At 43.2% G+C, this 23267-nt stretch overlaps 1 long non-coding RNA gene across 3 annotated transcripts in view; it reads right to left on the bottom strand.

The window, feature by feature from the left end:
• Positions 1 to 23267, bottom strand: part of LOC134731047 (uncharacterized) — a 99674-nt gene that overhangs the window by 8033 nt on the left and 68374 nt on the right. For all 3 annotated transcript variants that reach the window (XR_010113105.1, XR_010113106.1, XR_010113107.1), the window contains exon 2: positions 14451 to 14638. This is a non-coding gene — a long non-coding RNA (uncharacterized LOC134731047). The remainder of the gene's footprint in view (positions 1 to 14450; positions 14639 to 23267) is intronic.

Genomic DNA, 23267 nt, shown 5'->3' with positions numbered 1-23267 from the left:
CCTGCTATTAATTTTGAGTCAGATAAGGTTTTCTGTTTCTTCCTAGTTCAATCTTGGTAGGCTGTGTATGTCTGGGAATTTATCCCTTTCCTCTAAGTTTTCCAATTTGTTAGCATATGGTTGTTCATAGTAGCCTCTAATGATCCTTTTTATTTCTTTGGTAAAGGTTGTAATGTCTCCTTTTTCATTTCTGATTGTATTTATTTGGGTCTACTTTCTTTTTTTTTTTTTTTTTTTTTTTGGTTAGCCTTACTAGTGGTTTATCAATTTTGTTTAACTTTTCAAAAAACCAACTTTTATCTTGTTGATTCTTTGCATTTCTTTTTTGTCTCTGTTGCATTTGGTTCTGCTGTTATTATTTTTTTCTTTCTACTAATTGTGTGTTTGGTTTGTTCTTGCTTTTGGAGTTCCTTGAGGTGTATTATTAGGTTGTTTATTTGAGATCTTTCTCCTTTTTTGGTGTAGGCATTTATTGCTACAAACTTTCCTCCTAGTACTGCTTTTGCTGTATCCCATAGGTTTTGCATGATGTGTTTCCATTTTCTGTTTAAAAAATTTTTTTTGATTTCCATCTTAATTTCTTCATTGACCCAATGATCATTCAATAGCACATTTAATGTCCATGTATTTGTACAGTTTCCAAATTTCTTCTTGTTATTGATTTCAAGTTTTATTCTGTTGTGGTCTGAGAAGATACTTGATATGATTTTAATTTTTAAAATTTTGTTGAGCCTTGTTTTGTGTCCTAACATATGGTCTATCCTGGAGAATGTTCCATGTGTTGATGAGATGATTGTGTATTCTGCTGCTGGATGAAATATTCTGAAAATATCTGTTAGGTCCATTTAATCTAAAGTGCAGCTTAAATCTAACTTTTCTTTGTTGATTTTATGTCTAGATGAACTGTCCAATGCTGACATTAGGATATTGAAGTTCTCAACTATCATTGTATTGGACTCTATCTCTCCCTGTAGATTTAATAATATTTGCTATGTGTGTCTGCATGCACTTGTGTTGGTTGCATGCATATTTAGAATTGTTATAATGACCTTCTTTGTCCTTTTTACTATTTTTGACTTAAAGTCTGTTTTATCTGATGCAAGTTTACCTACTCCTGATTACTTTTGATTTCTGTTTGTGTGGCATATCTTTTTCAATCCCTTCACTTTCAGTCTGTGTGTGTCTTTACAAATGAAGTGAGTTTCTTGTAGACGATGTTGGGTCATTTTTTATCAATTAAGCCTGTCTCTATCTTTTAGGTAGGTAATTTAACCCATTTTCAAAGTTATTATTGATAGGTGAGGACTTATTCCTGTCATTTTGTTCATTGTTTTCTGGTTATTTTGTATATCCTTTTGATTTGGTTTGGCTGTGTCCCCACTCAGATCTCATCTTGAATTCCCATGTGTTGTGGGAGGGACCCAGTGGGAAGTAGTTGAATCATGGGGGCAGGTATTTTCCATGCTATTCTTTTGATAGTGCGTAAGTCTCATGAGATCTGATGGTTTTAAAAGGAGGAGTTTCCCTGCTCAAGCTCCTCTCTTTGCCTGCTGCCATCCCTGTAAGATGTGACTTATCTCTCCTTGACTTCCGCAATGATTTAGAAGCCTCCCCAGCAATGTAGAAGTGTAAGTCCATTAAACCTCTTTCTTTTGTAAATTTCCCAGTCTTGTATGTGTCTTTATCAGCTGTGTGAAAATGGACTAATACAGTAAATTGATGCCAGAAGTGGGTTGTTGTTGCTAAAAGATACCTGAATATGTGGAAGTGACTTTGGAACTGGGAAACAGGCAGAGGTTGGAGGGCTCAGAAGGAGACAGGAAAATGTGGGAAAATTTGGAAGAGATTTCCTAGAGACTTGCCCAAAATGCTGATGGTTATATAGACAATAAAGTCTAGGCTGAGGTTGTCTCAGATGGAAATGAGGAACTTGCTGGGAACTGGCACAAAGGTGACTCCTGTTATGTTTTAGCAAAGAGACAGGTGGCATTTTGCCTCTGCTGTAGAGATTTGTGGAATTTTGAACTTGAGAGAGATGATTTAGGGTATCCGGTAGAAGAAATTTCTAAGCAGCAAAGCATTCAAGAGATGACTAGGGTACTGTCAAAGGCACTCAGTTTTATAAGGGAAGCAGAGCATAAAAGTTTGGAAGACTTGCGCCTGACAATGCAATAGAAAAGAAAATCTCATTTTCTCAAGAAAAATTTGATCTGGCTGCAGAAGTTTGTTTAAGTAACAAGGAGTCAAATGTGAATCCCCAAGACAATGGGGAAAATGTCTCCAGGGCATGTCACAGGTCTTCATGGCAGCCCCTCCCATCAAAGGCCCAGAGGCCTGGGAAGAAAAGACGGTTTTGTGGGGTGGGCCCAGGGCCCCCCTGCTGTGAACAGCCTCGGGTGCCTGAGTCCTAGCCACTCCAGCTGCAGCTAAAAGGAGCCAAGGTACAACGTGGGCTGTAGCGTCAGAGGGTGCAAGCCCCAAGCCTTAGCAGTTCCACATTGTGTTGAGCCTATGGGTGCACAGAAGTCAAAAATCGAGGTTTGGGAACTGCTGCCTAGACTTCAGAAGGTGTATGGAAATGCCTAGATGTCCAGGCAGAAGTTTGCTGCAGGGGCAAGGCACTCATGGAGAACCTGTACTAGGGCAGTGCAGAATGGAAACGTGGGGTCGGAGCCCCCACATAGAGTCTCTACTGTGGCACCACCCAGTGGAGCTGGGAGAAGAGGGCCACCATCCTCCAGACCCCACAATGGTGGATTCACTGACAGCTTGCACTGTGTGCCTGGAAAAGCGGCAGACAATGCCAACCCATGAAAGGAGCCAGGAGGGGGTTTATACCCACAAAGCCTCAGGAGTGGAGCTGTGGCCTTTTTTCTCCCAAGGCCATGGGAGCCCACCTCTTACGTCAGCATGACCTGCATGTGAGACATGGAGTCAAAGGAGATCATTTTGGAGCTTTGAGATTTGACTGCCTCACTGGATTTTGGGCTTGCATGGCGCCTGTAGCCCCTTTGTTTTGGCAATTTTCTCCCAATTGGAATGACTGTGTTTACCCAATGCCTATACCCCCATCATATCTAGGAAGTAATTAACTTGTTTTTGATTTTACATGCTCATAGGCGGAAGGGATTTGCCTTGTCTCACATGAGACTTTGGACTGTGGACTTTTGAGTTAATGCTGAACTTAGTTAAGAGTTTGGGGGACTGCTGGGAAGGCATAATTGGTTTTGAAATGAGATTTGGGAAGGGCCAGGGGCAGAATAATATGGTTTGGTTGTGTCCCCACCCAAATCTCATCTGGAATTCCCACATGTTGTGGGAGGGACCTGATGGGAAGTAATTGAGTCATGGGGGCAGGTCTTTCCCGTGCTGTTCTCATGATAGTGAATACGTCTCACAAGGTCTGATGGTTTTAAAAAGGGTAGTTTTCCTGCAGAAGCTCTCTCTTTGCCTGCTGCCATCCATGAGAGACATGACTTGCTTTTTCTTGCCTTCCAACATGATTGTGAGGCTTCCTCAGCTATGTGGAAATGTAACTCCATTCAACCTCTTTCTTTCGTAAGTTTCCCAGTCTCAGTCAGGTATGTCTTTATCAGCAGTGTGAAAACAGACTAATACACCTTTGTTCCTTTTTTCTCTCATTATTTATTGTTGCCGTTTGGTGGTTTTCTTTAGTGGTGACGTTTGAATCCTTTCTCCTTTGTGTGTCTGCCCTACCATGAGTTTTATACTTTCATGTATTTTCATGATGGTAGATATTGTTCTTTTCTTCCCAATGTAGGACTCCCTTAAGCATTTCTTGTAGGACCACAATAAACAAGACACAAACAGTGTTTTGCTTATCTGGGAAATATTTTTTTGTCTTTTTTTTTTTTTTTTAAAGCAATGGAATCTCACTCTGTCACCCAGGCTGGAGTACAGTGGCATGATTATAGCTCACTGCAGCCTTGAACTCCTGGCTCAGATGATCCTCCTGCCTCAGCCTTCTGAGTCTCTGGAATTGCAGATGTAAGCCACTGTGCCAGTCTTCTTCATTTGTGAAGGATAGCTTTGCTGGGTATAGCAATTTTGGCTTACATTTATTTATTTATTTATTTATTTATTTATTTATTTATTTAATTAATTAATTTATTTTTATTTGTAGTATACATCCCCTTTTCTCCTAGCCTGTAAGGTTCCTGCTGAGAAATCCCCTGTTGGCCTGATGGAGATTCTCTTATAAGTGACTTGGTGCTTTTCTCTTGCTGTTTTTAGCATTTTCTCTTTGTCTTTTGACAATTTGACCATAATGTGCCATGGAGAAGACTTTTTGAGTTGTATTTATTTGGTAATCTTTGAGCTTCCTGTATTTGGAAGCTTTCAGGAAGTTTTCAGTTATTATTTTATTAAATAGGTTTTCTATGCCTTTACCCATCTCATCTCCATTCAGAACTCCCAGAATTTCACTTTTGTTCACATATGTGTCCCATATGTCATGTAGCCTTGCTTCATTCTTTTTTCTTTCTTTTTGTCTGACTGGATTATTTTAAAAGACTAGTCTTCAGGTTCAGAAATTCTTTGTTTTGCTTGAACTAGTCTATTGTTAAAGCTGTCAATTATGTTTTGTATTTCTTTCAATGATTTTGTCTCTTCCAGGATTTATGTTTGGTTCTTTGTTATGCTGTCTATCCCTGTTGAATTTCTCATTCAGATCATGAATTGTTTTCCTGATTTTTTTGTATTCATTATTTGTGTTCTCTTATTCTCCCTGGGTTTCTTTAATATCATTATTCTGAATTTTTTTCAGGCATTTCATAGATTTTCTTTTCATTGGAATCTCTTGCTGGAGAATTATTGTGCTTCTTTGGAGATGTTATGTTTCCTTTTTCATATTTCTTGAGTCCTTATGTGACTATCTGTGCCTCTGACATAGCAGTCACTTCTTCCAATTTTATGGATTGACTTTGATATGGGAAAGACCTTTTCTTATAGCTGTATCTACAGTGTTCATTGGATATCACACTTTGGCTTTGATTCTGGGTGGGTACAGTGGTATAGTCTGCATATGATTCCTTCAGCTGTAATTGGCATGAGTGGTGTCTGTGAGTTATTCAGTGGCTTAGACTGCAGTTTTTTTGTTTGTGTGTTTGTGGTTGAGATGGAGTCTAGCTCTGTCACCAGGCTGGAGTGCAGTGATGCAATCTCAGCTCACCGCAACCTCTGCCTCCCAGGTTCAAGCGATTCTCCTCCCTCAGCCTCCTGAGTAGCTGTGACTACAGGCATGTGCCACCACGCCCAGCTAGTTTTTGTATTTTTAGTAGAGACGGGGTTTCACCATGTTGGCCAGGCTGGTCTCGAACTCCTGACCTCGTGATCTACCTGCCTCGGCCTCACAAAGTGCTGGGATTACAGGGGTGAGCCACCGCACCCAGCCATCTGCAGTTGTTATTGTAGGCTGTGGTGAGGCTTTGCTGAGGATGGGGATGCCAGGAAGTCTTGTCCTTCAGCATCAATGGTAGTGGTGGTGGACCAGGTGTGTCAATACTAGGGACTGTGGGCAATGTATGTGGGCACTGATGATAGCCTGTCTGCATGGGCCAATCCCTGGGCCTCCAGATGGCTTCTTTGGTTTCTGGCAGTGGCAGCACTGGGCCAGGTGGGCAGGTGGGCCACTGGGCTCCTGGGTGGTGTGTGTGGCAGTCTGATCTCTAGTTCTCCAGGTGACGTGTGCAGGTTCTGGTGGTGGTTAGGCAGGCGTTTCCTCAGGCCTCTCAGTAGTAAGTGTGAGCATTAGCTCTGGAGGCAGTGTGAGTCAATCTCCAGGCCCCCAGATGGGACATTCAGGCACCAGCATATTCCTATGCATTTCTAGATAAAAGTATTTTTCAGAAAACCTGAGCATATGTCCTATTAATACAACTTACCCTCATCAGCGCTGCATAAGAAGGGGGAATTCCCTCAGTAGAACAGTCAGAATGGAATCACAGACTTGTTTTGAGGCAGTCACTGGTAAGGGGGTGTAGGCTAAAATGATAAGCTCAGAATCTAAACCTTAGACTAGGCAATGGCAAACTTTTTCCATAAACAGGCAAACGGTAATATTTTATGCTTTTGGTCTAGATAACCTCTGTTGCAGTGACGCAGTGATGCCATCGTAGTCTAAAAGCATAAGTAGACAAGGCATAAATGAATGGACCTGGTTTTATTCCAGTAAAACTTAATTTATACAAGCAGTCAGAGGGCCGGATTTGGCCCTTGGTCTATAGTTTGCCAACCCTGTTTAGACCAGTCACAAATTATTCCCTGGGGCTGGGCCAATTTTTTCTAAAAAGAAAAAAAAAAGAAAGCAACCCACTGTCAGAATAAAATAGGGTTTCTATTTAAAAAGAAGAAGAGGCTGGGTGTGGTGGCTCATGCCTATAATCCTAGCACTTTGGGAGGGTGAGGCAGGAGGACTGCTTAAGTCCAGGTGTTTGAAACCAACTTGGGCAATATAGTGAGACCCTGTCTCTGCAAAGAATAAAAAAATTAGCCAGGCATGGTGGCACATGTCTGTAGTCTTAGCTATGTAGGAGGTTGAAGGGGAAGATCAGGTGAGCCCAGGATTTTGGGGTTACAGTGAGCTCTGACTGTGCCACTTGTACTCTAGCCTAGGCAAAGAGTAAGACCCCATTTCAAAAAAAAATAATGGTTGGTTGGGGTGGGTTGGAGAAGAAAGTATTTCTGAATTTATGGGTAGGTAACTGGTAGTGTCAAGTCAAATTTGCTCTACAGTCTTAGTCATTATAAATAAAGACAACTAGAAGATCTCTATCCAGCTATTAAAAATTGGTCAAAATCTACAGAGATAAAAGATGGTGACCCTTGTATCCGTTAGTTATTGTCACAAAATGCTGCATAACAAGTCACTCCAAATCTCAGTGGCTTAATACAACAGTCATTTATTTTCATGGATCTGTGTGTCAGCTGAGGATTGGTTAATCTAGCATGAGCATGTCTGGGAAGGTCAACTTTGCTCTTATAGTCTCTTATCTTCTGCTGGAAGCAGGAGGCTGGTCTGGGCTTGTTGTCATGGTGATAGCAGGAGTGAGTGAGCACAAATGAATGCACACTTTCCAAGCTTATGGTCATGCAGATTAATATTCCAGTGGCCAAGCTAGACATATGACTAAATCCAACATTAGGGGCTGGAGAAATATACTCCGATTCTTCAGTGGGAGGAAATGCAGAGACAAATGACAGAGTCTTGGATTCAAGGAGGACTTGGATCCATTAATGTACCTTAATCAACCACAACCCTCTAACCACCAATGCAATTAAGTAAGTATTCGTTGAATGCACTTGTGCCTGAATGCTTCTGGCTGCAGCCCAGGCAATGGATGCCTGACTGGGGAGGGACCATAGCAGGGACTCACTGTCCTGCAGGTCTGCATGTAATTGTGCACGGCCGACTCCACATTGGTCATGGCTGATTTGCTTTGTCCTGTGTCCCCAAGGGGCAAAGATTGGCTGATTTTATTTCTGAACAATTTTGACAAAGTTGTTTTCAGGATCCCAGGAAGCAAATCAATTGTAGATTTGAATTTTGCAGGGGGTCAGAATTGTTGAATATATATATAGTCTTTTACATGCTGATAATTATTTCCATACCACAAAGAAGGCTAGCAATTAGGAGGTTGCTGTTCAATTCCTTTGCCCCGTGAGCTCATGAGCTGTGTCTATGTGGGGGGCACTCACTTGTTAGAGATATTTTCCTTCAGAATAACATTAGCCAACATTCTAAATAAATGCAGGAAATTAAATAGTCTTCCCCAGACAGGTAATTTGCCCTTCTCAAGTGAATTACACATTCTAAAATAAAACACAGTCACATTAAAAAACCACAAGGTCTTTGTGTCAGGATGGTTTGGCTTCAGCAAAGATAATATTTGCCTCCAGAGTAGAAGATCCGTGAAATCCACGGTATTGCATATGGCAGCCCCACATCTTCTTTCCTTTTCTTTTTTTGTTTTTAACTGAAAGAGTTGTCAATTTTATTTTCACATTTCCCAATACAAATGAAAACTGCATCTTTTTTGGTCCCACTTCTCCCCTCCAAAACTATTCTCTTTGATAGGGCAAGGGAACAAGTCTTCTTATGCTGTTAAGAAAACCCGGCATCACAGCAGCATGATCTCCTGGTGAAGGGAACAGGTAAATATAAAACTCATATAGGCCGGGCGCAGTGGCTCACACCTGTAATCCCAGCACTTTGGGAGGCTGAGGCGAGCGGGTCACGAGGTCAGGAGATTGAGACCATCCTGGCCAACATGGTGAAACCCTGTCTCTACTAAAATTTAAAAAAATTAGCCGGGCATGGTGCCCACTCCTGTAGTCCCAGCTACTCAGGAGGCTGAGGCAGGGGAATCGCTTGAACCCAGGAGGTGGAGGTTTCAGTGAGCTGAGATCGTGCCACTGCCCTCCAGCCTGGGTGACAGAGGAAGACTCTGTCTCAAAAACAAAACAAAACATTACAAATAAAAAGCACAACAATAACAACAACAAAACAACACTGATATAATGAGGCCTCCCCTCTATCCTTATCTGTCTGGTCGAGTCATTCTGGGCTGACTGGGCACCATTATGAGACGGGCAGGAGGTCTCATCATTGGGCACCCAGGCATCATGCGCATGTGGCCTCCCATGGGCGGCCTCATTCCTGGAGCAGGTCCCACTGGCATCATCCCAGGAGGAGAAGGGCCCATCATTGGCATCATGGGAGGGTCCCCCATATGGGGTGCTGCCATTATTCTGAGATGTGCGAGAAGTGTCAAATACACATTAGATTGTGAAGACTTAATGTAAAAAGAAAGCAAAGTATTTTGTTAATGTTAAAATATTTTATACATGTAGACCTGGTATTTTAGATAGATTTGTTTAAATCTGTGATATTATTCCAATTACCTTCACTTCTTTTGTTTTACTTTTTAAAATGTGGTTACTAAAAAATGCAAAAGTAAATATATGGCTTGCATCATATTTCATCACATTTAGTGTGGACCCTGAGGATCTAGGGGAGTTATGAGCCTTAAGTTGAGGGTGACCCAGGTCAATGTGAATTGCTCTGAAAGAGAAGCAAAGAGCATAAAGAGAATGTATAAATGGAGAGAGGGAGCTCGGTCTTACAAGGTGAGGAAAGGCTTTCTTTCTTACACAGTCTGGCACTTCCTCAAAAGTTTAAACACAGAGTTGTATGACCCAGCACTTCCACTCCAGTTTATGGAAGAAATGAAAATATATGTCCGTGCAGAAACTTGTACACAAATGCTCACAACAGCATTATTCATAATAGCGCCGAAGTGAAAACAACACAAATGCTTGTCTACTGATGAGTAAAGAAATAGAACATGGTTTGACCATACAATGGAATATTATTCAGTCATCAAAAGGAATGAATACTAACACGTGCTACAACATGGATGAACTATGAGAATATTATGCTAAGTAGAAGAAACCAGTCACAAAAGGTCACATATTAGAAGATTTCATTTATATGAAATGTCCAGAACACGCAAATCTATGAAGACAGAAACCCTGTCTCTACTAAAAATACAAAATTAGATGGGCATGGTGGCATATGCCTGTAATCCCAGCTACTCGGGAGGCAGGAGAATTGCTTTAACCCGGGAGGTGGAGGTTGCAGTGAGCCGAGATTGTGCCACTGCACTCCAGCCTGTGACAGAGTCTCTATCTCAAAAAAAGTAGATTGTCAGGACTTAGTGGGAGGAGGAAATGGCAGGCACCTGCTCATGGATACAGTGTTTCTTTTGGAGTGATGAAATGTTTTAAAATTGATCATGATGGTGGTTGCCGAGCTCTGTGAATGCACTGAAACTATTGATTTGTTTACTTTAAATTGGCAAAGCATACGGTACCTGAATTGTAATAGTAACATTAAAAAATAAAATCTTCCTTGAAGAGATGACACTTAAGGAGAGGCCTAGGGGGTGGGATGAGTTCACTATGTGGAGAAATGAGGAACAGCATTTCAAGGTGAGGAACAGCATAGTGAAGTCCCTGAGGTTGACAGGCATAGAGCAGATTTAAGGGACTTTTGTTTTTGAGACGGACTTTCACTCTTGACGCCCAGGCTTGGGTGGAGTGGTGCGATCTTGGCTCACGGCAACCTCTGCCTCCCGAGTTCAAGCGATTTTCCTGCCTCAGTCTCCCGAGTAGCTGGGATTACAGGTGCCATCCACCATCTTCCTTGGTGGGAAAATTCTCCAAGGGAACATAAATGCTTCTACTATCTAGTTTGTCTCTTTGAGAATTAAAACTTTTTATTTTTCATTCCAGTAGCTTTTGGGGTACAATTTGGCTCTTTGAGAATTGCATACTAATTAATTTTAGGGGCCATCTGTACACATCTCTATATTCCTGAAACATGGTAGAAACAGCCAGCAGTCAGGCGACAATCTACCATGACCACTAAAATATCCCCAAAGTAAACACTAGATGTGATCCGCTAGGTTTAGTGGAGGTGGCTGGCTCGAGAGTTGATTATATTTATTATTGTCACTGTGGTGATTATGGCTACAACATTGTGATGCGTGTTGGTCTTCTTTTGGTGAGTTGCAGTTTGGAAGGAATAAATCCATTTTTTTTTTTTTTTTTTTTTTTGAGTCTTGCTCTGTCACCCAGGCTGGAGTGCAGTGGTACCATCTCAGCGTGCTGTAAACTCTGCCTCCCAGGTTCAAGTGCTTCTTCTGCCTCTATGGCCAGGCTGGTCTTGAACTCCTGACCTTAGGTGATCCACCTGCCTCAGCCTCCCAAAGTGCTGGGATTACAGGCGTGAGCCACCATGCCCGGCCCCATTATTCATTTAACCAATATCTATTGAGCACATTGGGTGTGGTGGAGGATGAACTGCAGGGGAGAGAGGAAGCCTCCTCCTGCCACTATGTTTTCAAGTTGTCCTAATACTCCACCATGACACGCAGGCTTGTGGGTCCCAGAGCTCCAGAAGCATCTCCCGACCACAACATCCTGACCCAGATTCTACTGAAAAATACGCGAGTCTAGGAGAGCCATCTCTGACACTTCCCTTCTTTTGAACGGCTAATCTGTCAGTCATGGGGAGCCCTTATGAAAGTGCAGTGTGTTTTGTGAAATTTGAGGTTGATCAAAGAATACCATTAAACTTTGTTAAGAAATCTACATATTGATGACATACGCAGTGGGGTGGAGGTGGGGAAATTCCGAAATACCTTTTAGGAATTATCTCAGAAGGAGGTAATAGTCAGAACTCTTAGTTGTCAGTGACAGAAACTCGTCTTACTAGTCTGGAGTGGAAAAGGGATCATGTTTTTCTCCGCATTCCCCAACCCCAACCCCAAGCAGATCCTGAAAGAGGGACAGGATTGCAAGTGGATTATTTAGGAGATGATTCCAGGGATCACCAATAGGGGAGTGAGGAATTGATTCATGGAAAGGCAGGAGGCCACAGAGAGGGCTTCAATGAGCATCTTGCCACTCCAGGCAACTAGGATTTGACCCCACTGGGGACCTCTGGGAGGTGATGTGGAATACATTTCAAAGTTGTTCCATCCAGGGGGCAAAGATATTGAAGCATTTATAGCCTGGCTCCCATCCGTCACTGGCTGTGGACTGGTCCCAGGGCATCAGCTCTCTGGCTTTGCTTTCTTCTTCTTCTTCTTTTTTTTTTTTTTTTTTGAGACATAGTCTTGCTCTGTCACCCAGGCTAGACTGCAATGGCATGATCTCGGCTCACTGCAACATCTGCCTCCCAGGTTCAAACGATTCTCTTGCCTCGTATTCCTGAGTAGCTGGGATTACAGGTGCCTGCCACCATGCCTCACTAATTTTTTTTATTTTTTGTAGAGACGGGGTTTTGCCATGTTGGTCAGGCTGGTCTCGAACTCCAGACCTCGTGATCCACCTGCCTCAGCCTCCCATTGTTGGGATTACAGGAGTGAGCCACTGCGCCTGGCTTCTGTGGCTTTTCTGACATACTCTATGCCTGACTTTGAGAAAGCCCTCAGGTGAAAGTCTTGGTTGTATGCAGTAGCAAGAATGTACTAGAATGATGAAAACCAAGGGGCTTACCACAAGATCTCTCTCTCTATCTCTGTCTCTAGCTTTGTCTGCATACTGGCTTAATTTCTTCTTACTCAAGCCTTTTCTCCATAAGGTGAGAAACATGGCCACAAAAGCTCCTGTATTTCTCACTACACACAATTCCTGTCATCACAGAGAATGATTAACTTGGTCTAGTTTCAGTTTCGAAAGATATTCAAGGGAAGAATTCTGATTGGCCAATTTAGGCCAGATGCTCATCCCTGAACCAATCAACTGAAGACAGAGGGGTGGAGTCATTTGAGAACATGGTAGCCCCCATGAGAGCCACATGACTGGAGTAGGAAGTGTGAGTCTCTATAGAGGGGAGGGTTGCTAGGCTGAAAAGGCAATAGATGTCTGCAGTGAAAGGAATAGATCAGGAGATACATTCTGTTAAACCTGTTAATTATTTGAAAAAAAGAGAAACTTTCAATATACTGTCACAGTATATGTGAGCCAGTGGCTCACGCCTATAATCCCTGCACTTTGGTAGGCTAAGGTGGGCAGATCAGAGGTCAGGAGTTTGAGACCAACCTGACCAACATGGTGAAACCATGTCTTGTGCACCTGTAATCCCAGCTACTCAGGAGGCTGAGGCAGGAGAATTGCTTGAACCAGGGAGGCGGAGGTTTCAGTGAGCTGAGATCATACCACTGCCCTCCAGCCTGGGCAACAGAGTGAGATTCCTCAAAAAAAAAAAAAAAAAAAGTTACATTGTGGTTCCCCCAGCATGATTTATCAGAAAGGAAAAACTTACAATATGTGTATTTCCTATGCACAGGCTACTGCTATGAATTGAAATTCTTAAATTCCAAAGATTAATTATAATGCTTCTCAAGACACATAAACTGTTAGAATCTGCTTATAATGAGGCTGAAGTTGAGTAAGAAGAGAACTGGCATTTAGGACACTAATTTTCTTCTGTCGAGTACTGTCAAGTTTTGGTTCTGCCTGGAAGTAGATGCACCTCAAGGGAGGGTTGCATGTAAAGCTGTGTGTGTGTGTGTGTGTGTGGTAGTTTCCAAAGATGGGTACAACTTTCTGCACATGCTCGTGCAGTATAATTGAACCAATCTTTCCTTTAAGAGGTAGAGTTTATACTCCTCTACATGAATCTGGGCTGCCTATGACTTGCTTTGGCCAGTGGAATGCTGCCAAAGTGATGGTGAACAACTTCTAGCCGTGAAAGGAAAATAAACCTTGGGGCCTCAAGATCAGTAAGCTAGGCTGGGCTCGGTGGCTCACGTCTGTAATCCCAGCACTTTGGGAAGCTGAGGCGGGCAGATCACCTGAGGTCAGGAGTTCAAGACCAGCCTGGCCAACATGACAAAACCCCGTCTCTACTAAAAAATATGAAAATTAGCCAGGCGTGGTGGCAGGCGCCTGTAATCCCAGCTACTTGGGAGGCTGAGGCAGGGAAATTGTTTGAACCCTGGAGTTGGAGATTGCAGTGAGCCGAGATCGTACCACTGCACTCCAGCCTGGGCAACAGAGCGAGACTCTGTCCCCCCACCCAAAAAAAAGTTACTAAGCTAAAGAGAAAAGTCAAGCTGGGAACTGCTTAGGGGAAACCTGCCTCCCATTCTATTCAGTCACCCCTTTGCTCACTGAGATAAATGTATATGTGATTGCCTCATTTGGAGAGGCTAATCAAGAACTCAAAAGAATGCAACCATTTGTCTCTTAACTACCTATGACCTGGAAGCCCCTTCCCTTTGTCTCACCTTCACCTTCACCTGGAGTTGTCCCGCCTTTCCAGACTGAACCAATGTATATCTTACACATATTGATTGATGTTTCATGTCTCTCTAAAATGTATCAAACCAAGCTGTGTCCCTACCACCTTAAGCACATATTTTCAGGACCTCCCGAGGCTGTGTCACAGGCATGCGTCCTCAACCTCGGCAAAACAAACTTTCTGAATTAACTGAGACCTCAGATTTCTGGGGTGCAAATAGTCTTAGGCTTTGAGAGCCCTCTGGTAGTTTCCATATTTTTGCCCTCTTGGATGCTGGCACCAAGCAAACCTTGGCTATCCTGCTTAAAGGGACATTTGAAGAGGGGTTCTGGAGGGCGAGGGGCCACATGGAGGACAACAAGGTTCCCCGGCTGACAACCAGCACCAACTGACAGGCACAAGCATGAGGCCGTCCTGAATGCTCCACCCAGCTGGTCCTCCAGCTGCAGGTAGCCACACAAATGAGCCCAGGTTAAACCAGCCAGGAAGTCCCCATGCAACTCACGGGGTCATGAGCAATAATGGCTTGTGGTGGTTTAAAGTTTCTAATTTTAGGTGCAATAGGTAACTGAAACAGCCCACAAGGGTGTGAGCCTGTGGAGGGTGCATTTCCCACCTGCTGAAGCTTCTCAATTCCCAGGATCCAATCCAGATAAGACTCCTGTTCTCAGTGTCCTTGATGGAAATGGCAATGAACTTTTTGCAGATTGGACCATTTCTCAGGGGAATCCCAAAGATCGGAAACTACTTTCTTTCTCAGAATCTTCCACACAGTATTGAGCCTTAGGAATTTCTAAGAAGGATCTGGAATGAAAAAAAAAAATCTTTTGAAAAGGTATTTGTATAGCTTCACTTCAGCAAGATTCATGGTGGGTATTAGACTAAGTGCTGGTGTTAAGCCAAACCATGTTTTTCAAAGACTCATCTGGCCTCAAGATTGGCAGGATCAGAGTGGCCTCCCAGGATCTATCCCATCCTCAGAAGAGTTGGTTCAACTGGCATGTACCCAGATCTCTTTGAGCTACGATGATACTCCCTTGAGTCAAAGGCTGCCACATCACATCTCCTTTAAGTCCCCCTAAGTACGACCCCAGAAGTATTGACAAAATAGTGCTATTCCTGAAGATTTCAGGAGGACATAAATGAAGAGACTAAACTGTAAGGTACCAAAACTTCCATCTTTGCTAAAGACCCTCATCCAGGCTGGGCACGGTGACCCACGCCTGTAATCCCAGCAATTTGGGAGGCCAAGGCGGGTGGATCACCTGAGGTCGGGAGTTCAAGACCAGCCAGACCAACATGGAGAAACCCCATCTCTACCAAAAATACACAATTAGCCGGGCGTGGTGGCACATGCCTGTAATCCCAGCTACTAAGGAGGCTGAGGCAGGAGAATCGCTTGAACCTGGGAGACGTAAGTTGCGGTGAGCTGAGATCGTGCTATTGCACTCCAGCCTGGGCAACAAGAGTAAAACTCCATCTCAAAAACCAACAAACAAAAAGCTCTTATCCAATGGTCATGCCACTCTGTCTGGCCATGTAATTTCTCCTCCTGGCTTTCTGTAGCAACAGCCTTCTGGGGAACCTCACTCTGCCTTTCAAAACCCCTTCGCCTTGTACCCTTCATCAGCAAAGTACTTAGCTCAACATGTATGCCTCTGGGGGTACTCATCCACATGCCATTTCAGGATATTTCCAGCAACATCATCTTCACTACCCCAGGATGGCATTTTAGAGTGGATTGCATGCCTGCTGGATGTGTTGTACTTGAACGAGTTAGAGAAAATGCCACACTTTGAGACAAATTAATAGTCTGTTCATTTAGCCGACGGCTAAGAAATGGCTAACGTTTTAAGTTCTCTCGGCCTCGAAGAAGGGGCTAGATTTTCTTTTATACTTTGGTTTAGAAAGGGGAGGGGGGTCTAGTTAAAACAAGTTTACAGAAGTAGGCAGAAAAGTTAAAAGGATAAATTGTTGCAGGAAAGTAAAGAATTCTAGGTCTAGGGGCTTTAAGACTATTATGAGGTGATAGAAGCGGGGCTTTGGGCGCTATCAATTGGACGAATTCCTGGGTACTGCGGATATTGCTCGCCACAGTATCTTATCAGTTAATTGCATTCTTCGATGTGCTGGGAGTCAGCTTGCACAAGTTAAGTCCTTGAGGAAGGGGCTGCCAGTGAAAGAGCCAAGATGGAGTCTCTCTGGCTCTCTTAGCTAAGGGAGAGTCAATTCAGATGGAAACAATGCTAGGTGATTCAAAGAAAGGGAGAGTCTAAGAACAGGGTTAGTAAAAATAAGGTTGGGCATTACATTCCTCACTTGTGTTTTTGGGGAATCAAATCGTTGATTTTTCAGTTATAACAAGGGGGTTATATTGAGTCTTAAGATACATAAGTTCGACAGAAGCTATGCGTTGTTTTACAAAATTAAGAAACTAATTTAATATACAAGGTCCAAAAATTAAACTTAATAGTAAGGACGGGGAGGGGGTCTGTCTAACTTAGTAATTAGAATAGTTAGCTCTGGGTTCTAGTTGAACATGTTTTAATACTGGGGGATGTTATTTTCTTGTTCTTGTTGGCGCTTATCTAGATTTTCTTGCACTTTCTGGAGTGTATTTTTTATGACTAAGAATGGTGGAGGAACAGTTAAATCAACTTTCTCAGGGTGTTTCTGGAACATAGGGTTACTTAGATCAGTTAAAGGCCTGATTGGCTTGGGTGGGCTTTATGAGACTAGGGTTTTTTTTGGATGGTGAACATAGACTTAACATTAAATCCTGGGATATAAAATCTTAATCTTCATGACATGCCATGATACTATTGAGTTAAATTAAGGTCATGGCCAGTTATAGTAAGAGGATTACAATTTTTTCTAGTATATAATTTAGGATGAGAAGCATGACTTATGGAAAGAGTTGAAGATCTGGTTGATCTTTTAGAGTAGGTGGCTAAAGTTACACATGTCTAATCAGGGCAGAAAAACTGATAAGTATTTTGACAGCTAGCATCAGGGTGATTTCTAGGACAGAGGTAAAAGTCAATATTTTGGAGTCTTTTTTCTGCACTTTTGGAGCTTCTACACTTAGTTTGGCTCTTGGAGTGTCTGAATCTTGCTGAAAGGTCGACACTTCCTGCTCCTGGAACTGGCAGATTGTGTTGCTTTTCGTGGGTATGGGCTGGCTTTGGGAACAGTACAAATAAGTCAACTGCAAAAGAGACTTGGAGGTACTGGCCTTCTAAGTGGTGTTTGCAAATACACTTCCTGTTGTGAAAGAGGTGAGGAGAAAGGAGTAGGAAGGCATAGAGGATGTAACGGGCAAAAACAAATAAGTGGGGTAGATAAAAAGAATGAATCTAATGGCTTCACCTAACTTAGGTGCAGTTTTAAGGGGACTGACTTAGGCCTGGCGACTTATGTTTTTAGCTGGGCTCTGTTGGCCTTTTTGATGCGGGAGTGATGAATGTAAGCAGGAATGCCGTCTACTTTCAGAGCAGTTGGCGTCGTGAGGATGACGGTGTGAGGTCTTTTCTAAGCAGGAGTGAGTCTTTCTTTTTGGAACTTTTTAACAAACACTAGGTCTTCTGGCTGGAACGAATGGCAGGACTTTGGTCAGGAATTGGATTGGGATGGGCTCCTGGAACAAGTGGCAGGAGAATATCTTGTACCTGTTGGAGAGACTATAGGTACTGTAATCAATTAGTTTGTGATATTTCTGCTAATTTGGCATCTGTTAGCTTAGGCAAGATAGGCGGTGCCTTATTATACATGATTTCAAAAGGTGAGAAATGAGCCTGGTAAGGGGTGCACCTTACTTTAAGTAGGGCTAAAGGAAGGAGACTTACTTAATTTACACTGTTTTTTTAAGATTAATTTTGTAGGAATGTTTTTTAGGGTGTGGTTCATGCGTTCTACTTGCCTGGAGCTCTGGGGTTGATAGGCACAATGAAGCTTCTATTGAATGTTTAACGCCTTACTGACTGACTGAGCTATAGGCGAGGTGAAGGCTGCTCTATTATCAGACTTTATGGCAGCAGGCAGCCTATATTGAGGGATGATTTCATTGAGTAAAAACTTAACTACTATGTTGGTGGTTTCATTTTCGGTAGCAAATGCCTTAGTCTATCTGGAGAAGGTGTCTACTAGTACTAGAAGGTATTTGTACTTAGCCTGGTGTGGTTTGACTTCTGTAAAGTCAATTTCTTACTTTTTTCTTGGCGACTTTTTTCAGAGACAGTGGCCTGGACTGGGTTTAGGACTTTGTTTGGCATTTACTTGGGCGCAGGTTGTGCACTGGAGAGCTGCTTAATCTGTTAGGCTTTGAAGACGGGGGATCTTAAAATGGCTCTGGAGGAGCTGAGGTAGCTTTGCTCTTCTTAAATGTGTGGTAGACTGTACCTAACTGATTAAAGTTTCTTTAAGAGTTCAGGGTATGAAGATTCTAGAGTCAGGAAGAATCTACTAACTTTCCTGATTTTTATTGGCTCTCAGATCCGAAGCCCGTTGTTGTTGTTGTTGTTGTTGAGTATACGGGATTGTCAGGCAGATCTGGCTGTGGAAAGGAGACTGTTGGCAGAAAGTTTAGAGGCGTGACTGAAAGTCTCGCTGCGACCTGAGCTGCTGAATCAGCTTTCTGATTACTATGGGCAACGGCCGTGTTTTCTTTTTGATGTCCTTTGCGGTGGATCACAGCTACCTGCTGAGGTGAGTAGCCTGATTTCCTGGTAGATGGCTTTATGTACATGCACAGTAGCAAAGGCGTACTTCCTGTCAGTGTAAATGTTAATACATTTATTCTTACTTTATCGGAGAGCCTGAGTGAGGGCGATCAACTCAGCCTTTTGTGCTGAGGTGTTCGCTGGTAAACCTTGAGCTTACAACACATGTGTCTCCGTGGTAACAGCTGCACTGGCTCTTCATATTTCCTGCTTGAGGAAGCTGCTACTGTCTGTGAACATGGCAGCATCTGCCTTTTCTAGGGGCACAGCTTGAAGATAAGATAGGCCAGTTTCGATAGTTTCTAACAGTTCTTGACAGTCATGAGCAGGAATAGTGGAGTCTGAGTCAGGAAGTAGAGTAGCTGGATTGAAACACTTTGTGGGAGAGAAAGTCAAACGCGGCTGATCTAACAGTAAAATTCGATACTGCAAGATGCGAGCATTTGACATCTATTTGCCAGAAGCATTTTGTAGTAAGGTCTTTACGGCGTGAGGAGCTGTAAGGGTTAAATTTTGGCTTAGAGTTAACATCATCTTCTTGGGCCAGGCTTGCTGTAGCCGCTACGGCTCACAGACAACTTGGTCATCTAGAGGCCACAGGATCTAGCCTCTTAGACAAATAGGCCACTGGGCGGCTTTAGGGTCTTAGAGTCTGAGTAAGCACGTCTTTAGCAACTCCTTGGCTTTTATGGAGATATTAGGGAGGGCTAAAGCAGGGGCTTCAGTTAATGCTAAATTAATGGGCTATTTCATTCTGTACTTCTTGGATAGCTGCCACTACAATTTTTGTCTTTTGAATGCTTTACAGCGGCCTTTTCAGCTGCCTGTGTTGCTTGTTTTTGTTTTTTAAGCTTTTGATTATCAAAAACTTTTTGGACTATTTCTAAAAGCTGACTGATATTTATTCTAGAAAATCTTTTTAGTTTTTGGAGTTTCTTTTTAATATCCTAGGCTGCCTGAGCCACAAATGCTAAATTAAGAGCAAGGCTATTTTCGGGAGCTGCCGGGTCAAAAGGGGTGTAAATCCGATAAGCCTCCTGGAGGCGCTCTAAAAACGTTCTTGGTGACTTATCGGGCCTTTGGACAACTTCGGTCGTCTTAGACAAGTTTATGGGTTTCTGAGAGGCTCTTTTAATACTTGACAGGAGATACCGGTGAAAATCGTCTAAAGCTCTCTTTCTACTTGAGGAATGTGAGTCCTGGTTAGGCCGGGTAGAGGGAAAGACCTCCTCAAGGAGGTCTCTAGCTTCTTCTTCCGGTCCATTGGCTGATGTGAGGAAGTACTTTTTGGCTTCTTTTTGGATACGTTCCTTCTTTTCAGAGGTGAAAAGGGTTAAAAGCAGCTGTTGGCATCATCTTAGGTGGGCGGGTGGGTCCGGAGTACAGACTCTGTCAGAGAGGTCAAAGCCTGGGGCTTTTCAGAGAAGGGAGGATTATGGGTTTTCTAATTATATAAGTCAGAAGTAGAAAAAGGGACACAAACTAAGAAGGGTGCTGAGCGCTCGTCACTTGGAGGGACTTGTGCCTCTCTCAGTGGTAGTAGAGGGGCTGCTTCTTCCTACCACGGTCAAGATTGAGAGGCAATGGGTGGCGAGACTACAGGGGACGTCGTCGAGGAGACATGGGATAACTTTAAGGGAGAAGGCTGGTTGTAAGGCGGTGGGACTGGGTGAGGGAGACTCCCCTCTTCTTCAGAGGGAGGCAGTACAGGGGAAGCTGAACCGGCTGAGGGTCGAGGCGAAAACGCGGTCTGGCTTAGGAGGACCTTGGAGGTAGAATTATGAATGGCGCATGAATGGAGCCATGGAGAGTGGATTCTGACTAAACGTAGCTAACGTAGGGAAACTGATCAGGGTGGCTAGGAGTTTCTGTAACAACCTGCCACACAGCTTGAACAATTGTGAGGTTCAATGACCCTTCAGGGGCCACTTGACTTTAAACTTTGGCCATTTTATTTTGCACAGTGTCTGGAGCTTGCCTTTTTTAAGGCGGACTTTATAATCCTCTGAACTGAGAGAAAAATTCTGCAGCATACATTGGAGAGGGCTTTAACTTTACAAGGCTGGGAGGAAGTGTTTCTTATTAAATTGCCTTCAAAAAATAAAATAAAATAAAATAAAATTTGAGCATAGATATTAAACTTAGCATGGACAGAGAAACTTATTTCTTGGGGGACTGGCGTAGTGAAAGAACAGAATCAATATGACTAGAAAGAGCAGAAAAACTTACAACAGCTAATACTACTTGCTACATTACTGTAGCTTTAAGATTGAGGGAGGAGGACTAGAGCCAGCCTGAGATCTTCTGGGTCAGTTTGATCTAGGCATTCTTCTTCTTCTTCTAGATCTGCACTTTAAATACTTTTGGTGTCTTTATGACTTAAACGCAAATAGCTTAAACTTAGCTTTTTCTTTTAAGGGTTTAAGGAGTAAGAGCAGAGCCAAGTCCTGGAGACGGTAAATTTGCTGTCGCACCGTAAAACGAGATGTGCGGGATAGGGGGCAGGGACAAGGCGGAAAAGGACTACTCGGATCATTTTTAAGTAGGGACAGTAGCCACAGAGGAACAGAGTAAGAATCTAAATGAAGTAAAGCAGTACGGGCGTGCATTTCTTTACACAGTGTTCTACTTAAGGGCACTGGAAAAGTTACAGAATGACAAGAGAGGTGAGCAAGGAAATCTGTAGGGTGGCTGTTTTGAACTCACTACTGGTTTAACTTAGAGGAGGTCTAATCACTTGGACGTGGAGTATGATGATCTAAATACTTACAACTTTCATGGTGCTAGAAATCTTAATCAGGCAAATGTTTTTCACACTTGTTCTTATAACAACACTTGACTTGCTTCTGGCAGAAAAAAAAGGACTGTAGTGGCCAGCCTAAAAGGTTGATGAGAAATTTAACCTCCTGTGACAAAAAATCAGCACTAAGGACTTTGAAGAAGTTTTTACTTAGACGTCTTGGACAATATCAACGTCTTGACATGCAAAACTTTGACAACTACTAACAAGACAATAGACACTGAACAGAACAATCAATATAAAACAAACAATTGACTTTAGGGCATGTAAGCAGTTATGACAGTTTCTTCCTTTTTTTTTTTTTTTTTTAGACAGACAAGGGGAGGGTTTCCTTTGATGGGATCAGTCAGATGCCTGCCTGGCCGCTCCCCCTGAGGGGACTTGGGCTCCTCTTAGCATTGGCAGGCAGGTATAAACTTGCGGCTCAGATCAAGCTATGCCTGATGCTGCCTTAAGCCTTATGAGGTCGCCACGGAACCGCAGGTGAGGGCCCACTTGAACTCCGTAGCTTTCGCGGTGGAGCTACAAACTGCAGGACAAGCGCAAGCCCTTGTCCTCCCTCATTCATTCATTATTCACACAGAGTTTATAACAGTTTTTTTTTTCTTTCTTTCTTGGAGATTCTTCAAGAAACTTGAATAAGAGAAAGATGAGAGATAGAAAAAGAGAGACAGAGAGTGACCGGTCTGCCAGAAACCAGGACTCAGTCCTCCAGCATCCTGGGATGTGAACTGAGTCAAGGGAGGGCCCCTGTCAGGGCCACTTCCCTCCTAGAAAGAGACACAGAGGTGCCTAACAGAAAACCAGGGCTCTACCTTCTAGCGTCCTAGAGAAACAGGTAGAGTCGAAAGAGGGACACCCTCATCAGGGCCGCTTCCCTCTTACTAGAACTGAAGTCAAATCTGACCTACGTGACCTCAGGGTCAGAAGTCGAGGACTCAGAGGTGGAATTTTTATGGGCACCCACATGGTAGTCGATAAGCTCTCCTCTGGAAGACGCTCACCTTTCGAGGACCTGAAAATTCTTTTTTAGGTGGCACCCCCCTACAAGCCGGCCGTGAGCCCGGAGGGAGCCCGGGTCTCGCCTGATGTCGTTTCTCGCTGGGGCCTCCAAGTGTTGTACTTGAATGAGTTAGAGAAAATGCCACACTTTCACATGAATTACGAGTCTGCTTATTTAGCTGTGGGCCAAGAAATAGCTAAGTCTTAAAGTTCTCTTGGCTCCGAAGAAGGGGCTAGATTTTCTTTTATACTTCAGTTTAGAAAGGGGAAACGGGTCTAGTTAAAAGAATTTTACAGAAGTAAAGTAGGCAAAAAAGTTAAAAGGATAAATTGTTACAGGAGAGTAAACAGTTCTAGGTCTAAGGTCTTTAAGACTATTACAAAGTGATAGACGTGGGGCTTTAGGCATTATCAATCGGACAAACTCCTGGGAACTGCGGATATTGCTCGCCCCACAGTATCTTATCAGTTAATTGCATTCTTCGATGTGCTAAGAGTCAGCTTGCACAAGTTAAGTCCTTGAGGAAGGGGCTGCCAGTGAAAAAGCCAAGATAAAAGCTGTCCCCGGTGTTAGAGGTGGGGCCTGATGGGAAGAGATTGGATCATGGGGGTGGATTTCTCATGAATGATTTAGCATCATCCTTTTGGTCCTGTCCTTGCAATAGTGAGTGAGTTCTTGCAAGATCAGGTTGTTTACGAGTGTGTAGCACCTCCCTCCTTACTCTCTTGCTACCGCTTCACCTTCTGCCATCATTGTAAGTGTCCTGAGGCCTCCACAGAAGCTCAGCAGATGTCAGTGTCATGCTCCCTGTATAGCCTACAAAACTGCGAGCCAATTAAACCTCTTTTCTTTATGTATTGCCCAGTCTCAGGTATTTCTTTATAGCATGAGAACAGCCAAATCCAGCAGCCA

The sequence above is a fragment of the Pan paniscus genome, chromosome 7, assembly GCF_029289425.2.
Source record: "Pan paniscus chromosome 7, NHGRI_mPanPan1-v2.0_pri, whole genome shotgun sequence".
Taxonomy (NCBI): domain Eukaryota; kingdom Metazoa; phylum Chordata; class Mammalia; order Primates; family Hominidae; genus Pan; species Pan paniscus.
Note: the sequence above shows the minus strand (reverse complement) of the source record. Positions and strands in the feature narration are given on the sequence as shown.